The sequence below is a fragment of the Momordica charantia genome, assembly GCF_013281855.1.
Source record: "Momordica charantia cultivar OHB3-1 chromosome 11 unlocalized genomic scaffold, Mcharantia_2.0 BLBB01000011.1, whole genome shotgun sequence".
Classification (NCBI taxonomy): domain Eukaryota; kingdom Viridiplantae; phylum Streptophyta; class Magnoliopsida; order Cucurbitales; family Cucurbitaceae; genus Momordica; species Momordica charantia.
In genome coordinates this window covers 22,261,369-22,267,439 of record NW_028275159.1, presented here as the reverse complement: position 1 = coordinate 22,267,439, position 6,071 = coordinate 22,261,369, and the positions used below count along the sequence as shown (strand labels likewise).

At 40.8% G+C, this 6,071-nt stretch overlaps 1 long non-coding RNA gene across 4 annotated transcripts; it reads right to left on the bottom strand.

Annotated features, from left to right (window-relative positions):
• Positions 1 to 637: 637 nt before the first annotated feature.
• On the bottom strand, positions 638 to 4,906 carry LOC148208329 (uncharacterized). Of its 4 annotated transcripts, none has more exons than XR_015789090.1 (2): positions 3,518 to 4,906; positions 638 to 3,425 (listed from the first exon to the last, which is right to left on the bottom strand). It is a non-coding gene; the product is annotated as an uncharacterized LOC148208329 (long non-coding RNA). The 4 variants fall into 4 exon arrangements; XR_015789091.1 differs by having other exon boundaries at positions 638 to 3,418; XR_015789092.1 differs by having other exon boundaries at positions 638 to 3,395.
• Positions 4,907 to 6,071: the final 1,165 nt, after the last annotated feature.

Sequence of the window (6,071 nt, the reverse complement as noted above, 5' to 3'; positions counted from 1 at the left end):
TTGAATGGTTACCAAACAAACTTCAATTTTAAAAACTAAAAATAAAAAACAATAAAATAAATGGTTATCAAACAAGGCCAAAACGAATGAATTTAATACCATCCAAATTAACCCTTGAAATCTTTTCAGAAATGATTTCACACATTTCACATTTAACTCCAGGGATAACTTCGGTGGCTTGGGGGCTCAAGGAATATCTTTGAGGTCTTGGATTCAAATCATATAGAATGCAACTCCACCACGCAATGATGCAATAACCCCTTGCTTGCATATATAATGGGGAGATATATGTCAATTACCACTAGCTAACCCCATTTTGGTAGAAATTCATCCCTTATTTGTTTCATTTGAATTATATGAATGTTTACAAGCTTCCATTTTTGTTCAATTGTTTGAACGGTTCTTCTTCAAATTTTCAAGAGTCTATTCTTCGTTTTAGATGTCCTTTTTTCTCAACATCTATTTTATTTCTATTCTGTGGTAGCTCTAAATTTGTAAGACAACTCTTATTTCTTCCCTTGATTCAACTTTTTTGACAATCATTAATCTTTTGGCGGTTTAATTAAAATTTCGACAACCATTATATAATATATATCTTTAATCTAATATACAAGATGATAAACATATACACGTCCAATAAATTATAATATACACATACTCCTTTATTACCATCGAGGGTAACTTGGTAAATTAACTAAGAAGAGAAATCAGAAAGCCACAATACTAGATGATTCTGATGCAAAGCCTCACCCGCAAGGAAATGAGCCGGTTTGTTACCCTCTCTTCCGACATGTATACACCTGAAAAGCGCAAAATTGTCAGCCAAATTTGAATATCTTCAATCCAGGTTCTGAATTCGTTGGTTCTGACCGAAATCCCATTGATAAGCTCAACTACTTCAAGGAATCCAACTAAAAACCAACCCGCTTAAGACCCAACCTCTCAGCCAGGCGAACTGCTTCACGAATAGCACATATTTCGGCCAACAGAGGGGAATTCACATTGTGGGATGAAATTAAAGCTGCTAGGATGGAGTTTCGATCATCACGAACCAAAACCCCAACCCCTCCCCTTTGATTTCGGACATCGAAAGCCGCGTCCACATTGAGCTTAACTGTTCCTTTCGAAGGAGGTTTCCAAATCGCCAGACAAGGTAAATTCTTTTGTGCCTCGTTAGTCTTTCTTCTTCGAGTTAAAAGCTCCATAGCATAATTTGTGATCCAATCGGATTCTGTGTGAACATCTGCAACGTCTATACCATTGTTTCTTTGGTTTCTGTCATTCCAATTCGCCCAACAAATGATGCCCGCTAAAAGCAATTCCTCTAGTGTTAGGTTTTCTCTCCAAAGAGCCCATCTATCAATGAAACTGCAGTTGCAATCGACACCAAGGCCCATCATCGCAGGAAGGGAAATGTCCCGAATCTTGCCCGCCCTATTGCAACCCACTAAAGCGTGGTCCGTTGTCTCATCCTCTTCAAGGCAAATAGGACAAACATGTAAGACATCATCTATCAACTTGCCAAATTCTTCTTTGTTAGAATACAATTGTGAAAAGCCTTCCAAAGGAAAAGCTTAATCTTAGAAGGAAGATGACTTTTCCAGAGGGTAGACCACAACCCCACTTCGTTGGTCCCACTAGTAGATTTTACCAAATAGGAGAAATTCATAGCTAATTTATATCCACTCTTGACTAAATAGTGACCCTGTTTGCTATAGTGCCACGTCCAGCGATCAACCCCACCGATACTACTGATCGAAATCCTGGATATTAACTCAACATCCTCATTACACACCACCCCCCGAAGCTTCTCCAAATCCCAGCTTTTAGATGGAGTAATAAACTCTGCCACCAAAACCTTTCTGTTCAGATTAGGATTGGGTGTTATAGGACGAAACATACTCTCTCTGAGGACCCAAGCATCCATAAAAATTCAATACTAGCGCCACCCCCAACCACTTTCCGCAGCCCATGACCAAGTAAATCCCTGCACCATAATATTCCTTTCCAAAAATATGAAGAGTGAGCAGCACCATCTGCTTGTAAGAGTGAAGAGTCTGGAGCATAAATACCTTTAATGCCCCGTGAAAGAGAGATGGGAACTTAATAAAACACCAAAGTTGCTTGGCCAGAAGGGCCTTGTTGAATAACTCTAGATCCCGACAATTAAGCCCGCCAACCTCTTTTGGTCTGCACACTCTCTCCTAGCTCATCCAGTGGATTCTCCTTCTGGATTCAGTTGAACCCCACCAAAATCTCGCCATTGCTGTAGTCATTTCGGCACAAAAAGTCTTTGGAAGACGGAAACAGCTCATGGCATATGTAGAAATTGCTTGTGCTACACTTTTAAGCAAAACCTCATTCCCTCCACAAGAAAAAAAGCTTTGCTCTTACTCCTTGAAAGCACCGCAGGTAGCCCTAAGTAGTCACCCAAATAGGGGACAAGAGTTATTCCCATCAAGGATTTTAATTAAATAGCTCTAGAAATCTTCTTTCACATTTGGTGAGAGCCAGAGAACGGACTTTTCAAAGTTAATTTGTTAACCAGAAGCCCTTTCATAATCACACAAAATCATCTTGATCGTATACAACTCAGTAATGCAGCTTTACAGAAAACAAGACTGTCATCTGCAAAGAAAAGATGAGAAATGCTTAGACTATCAGGGGTGATCGAGATACCTGAAATTCTCTGGACATCATGTGCATGCTTAATAGTAGCTGAAAGCCCCTATGCGCAAATGAGAAAAAAATATGGTGAAAGAGGATCTCTTGGGCGTAACCCTCGTTGAGGAATAATATTCCCTTTCGGGACTCCATTAATCAACACTAAGAAAGAAGGAGTAGAGATACAGTCCATAATGATGTCCACCCACTTCCTGTCAAAACCCATTTTCAGCATAATCTGTTTAATGAAAATTCATTCAACTCTATCGTAAGCTTTACTCATATCCAGCTTCAAAGTTGCAAAACCCTCCCTACCTTTCCGTTTACTTTTCATAAAATGAATACACTCATGGCCAACAATAATATTATCAGTAATTGCACGCCCAGGTAAGAAAGCTGACTGAAATTCAGAAATAATTTTATCCAAGACTACCTTTAGCCGGTTAGAAAGAACTTTAGTAACTATCTTATAAGATACATTACATAGGCTAATAGGTCGATAATCAGAGATGCACCTAGGCTTAGTTACCTTAGGAATAAGAGCAATATGAGTTGAGTTCCAAGGCTTTATAGATCGCTCACCATTTAGCAAGGCTAGGCAGTTAGCAACCGTTTTGTCACCAATATTTTTGATAAAAAAGAGCAGGAAATCCGTCCAGACCTGGGGCCTTCGTAGGATGCATTTGCTTCAGAGCCTTCTCAATTTCAACCCGGCCAAAAGGAGCACACAACTGAGCATTCATCTTATCTGTTACTGAACGCTTTACATAGAATTTTGTTCATGTCCCCCATCTGAGGTTGTGTGGATTTAAATATTTCGTTAAAATAAGAAATAAACTCGTTCTCCACTAACCTTGTATCCTCGGTCCAGATGTTCTGATCAATCACAATCCCTCTGATCATGTTCTTTTGCCTACGCATAGAGGCACGTTTGTGGAACCATTTAGTGTTTCTGTCACCCCACTGTATCCAATTCTCAAAGGAGCGTTGCTTCCAATAAATTTCCTCTGTTTCAAGTAAGTCATCCAATTCACCTTCCAGCTTGTGAATTCTATCAAAATCCCATGGAGGAGGGTGAGAGTAAATGTCAGCCACTGCCTGGCGTACCTTTTTAATCTGATTCTTGAAGCCCTTGTTAATTCGACTGCCCCATTGCTTAAGAGCCTTGGAACACCTATCAAGACTAGCTTCTAGATTCTAGTTTCCTGTATCAATCTACCAATCACCACTCCCGCCAATAACTGACTCACACTCTGCATATTTTGTCCAAGCCTCCTCAAATTTAAACAATCTTTTCCCCATATGAATCTGCCAAAAACTGTCCCGCACTTCCAAATTAATAGGACCGTGGTCCGATTTTGACCAATCGGAATGGGACACTTGAAGGCCATTCCACAAAGCACGGAAAGCTTGCCCAAAAACCGATCTAATCTCTTCTGGATTTGGGCACGAGCATTCCTACGGTTGCACCAAGTAACCAGGCAGAATCATCTGAATTGTGGAGACGACGAATTAACTCCTCCCAAGTGTGAATCCTTTTGTGAGTTTTTGGACTCCCATAGATACCAGAAAATCGAAAAACTCTCTGATTCCAGGAAATTGTAGCATCAATGTGAAAGCAAGAGTAAGAGCGAATGTGAACACATACTTCCTTCTTCCATAAAAGGCACAAACCCCCGCTCTTACCATTACTGTCAACTACAAAACATCCTTCAAAAGACAAACGAACTTTTAATTTATTCAAGAGACTACCATTACACTTAGTTTCAGAAAAAAAACAATATGAGGATTAATGTGACTAATAATGTCACTCACATCACGGAACGTCTTGGAGTTCCCCAACCCGCGGACGTTCCAGTATAGGATTTTCATGGTTCCCGGCAGGGCTGTGTAACAGCCACCACCGATAAAGATTTTCCATTGGGCTTCTTTTCGTCACCTCCAATACTGGGTTTAGCCCGCTTGCTAGCTACTACATCCTTCATGACAGTCTTCTTTCGTTTTTTTCCCACCAATGTTGATAATGAGGAGGCCAAAGCCTCCACGGGCCAGTCTTTTCCAGTTTCTAACATAAGTGGGCTGCAAAAGACCCCCAAGCTTCAGGCCCAAATCATCCCGAACTGAATGAGTTATCTCATTTGATCCACCTGGCCCCTCATTAATTATTACCTCAAATAACTCCTTATTTACAGCACCTCCCTCATTGGAGAGTGAATCCCGTGCCAAGAAAACCTGCTTTGAAGGAGCATTTATTTGGAAAGATCGTGGTTCACTATGGAAATTCATGGACAAACAATTAAGACCATTAATGACTCCGTTATTTGTAACGTTTTCCCCAAATCCAGAATTCCACCAACTAGCTCGCCGCTTAGATCGCCGGCACCTCATTGGAAACTCCTTCGACCACCTCATAAGCCGGTGGTTGATGTACAGACCTTGTTCCATGGCTGGAGGAACGGTCTGGAGACGATTCCCGCTTTCGCGGCTTAGATAGACCTCCGTTCCCCTACCCTTGAAAACGAAGCCAAGCCCCGTACTGCAAATATTCTGCTTTCACTTTCTCAGAATCATCAACATTTGAATCACAAGTTTTAGCTAGATGGCCAATCATCCTACAACAATAACAAAAGTCTAGTAAACGCTCATACTTGATTGGAACCCAACATCCACCCATAGGACCATCAATATTGGTCTTCACACCTCGTCTCAAGGGTTTTGTTATGTCAAATCTCACTTTGACCCTCAGACTTTCCCCCCAACAGCACTCATCAAGATCACAGTCAACATCCTCACAAACCCCAATTGCATTGCCGAGAAGAGAAACCATCATTTTGTTCATGAAAGCCATCGGCAAATCGTAGAATTGTAACCAAAATGCCACTAATTTGAAGTCCAGTTCTGATAGTTTAATCAAATTTAGTGGCTTCTGGAGAACGAGGAGAGATTTATCAAAAGACCACGGTCCAGTTCGATAAACTTTATTCCGTATTTGTTCAGATCCAAATTGAAACAGAATCAAGTTTCTACCCAGGTTCTCCACGACCAATTGTCTCTGCAATTTCTATACCTGATGAAAACTTGCGTATTATCTCACATGAGATGAAACGATGGGACAGAAGCTTTCTTGCCACACAAAGTTCTAGTCGCTGTTCCATCTGTTTAGACCTCTTTAAATCAACATCCACTATAGTTTCTTCCTCTGCAGAAGTAAGCTGCAGCCTTTATTCCAATCCTCTAAAAAACCTCTGCTGCCATCGAAGAGATTCAACACCAGAAAAATGGAAAGGAAAAGCTGCAAACCAGAATCAAAAGACTTTGATCAAAACAGTCGAAAATTGGGAGGAGCTCTCATACCAAGGCAGAGAGAATGTGGCAAAAATGGATCCTGCTTTTAGTAACAATATACG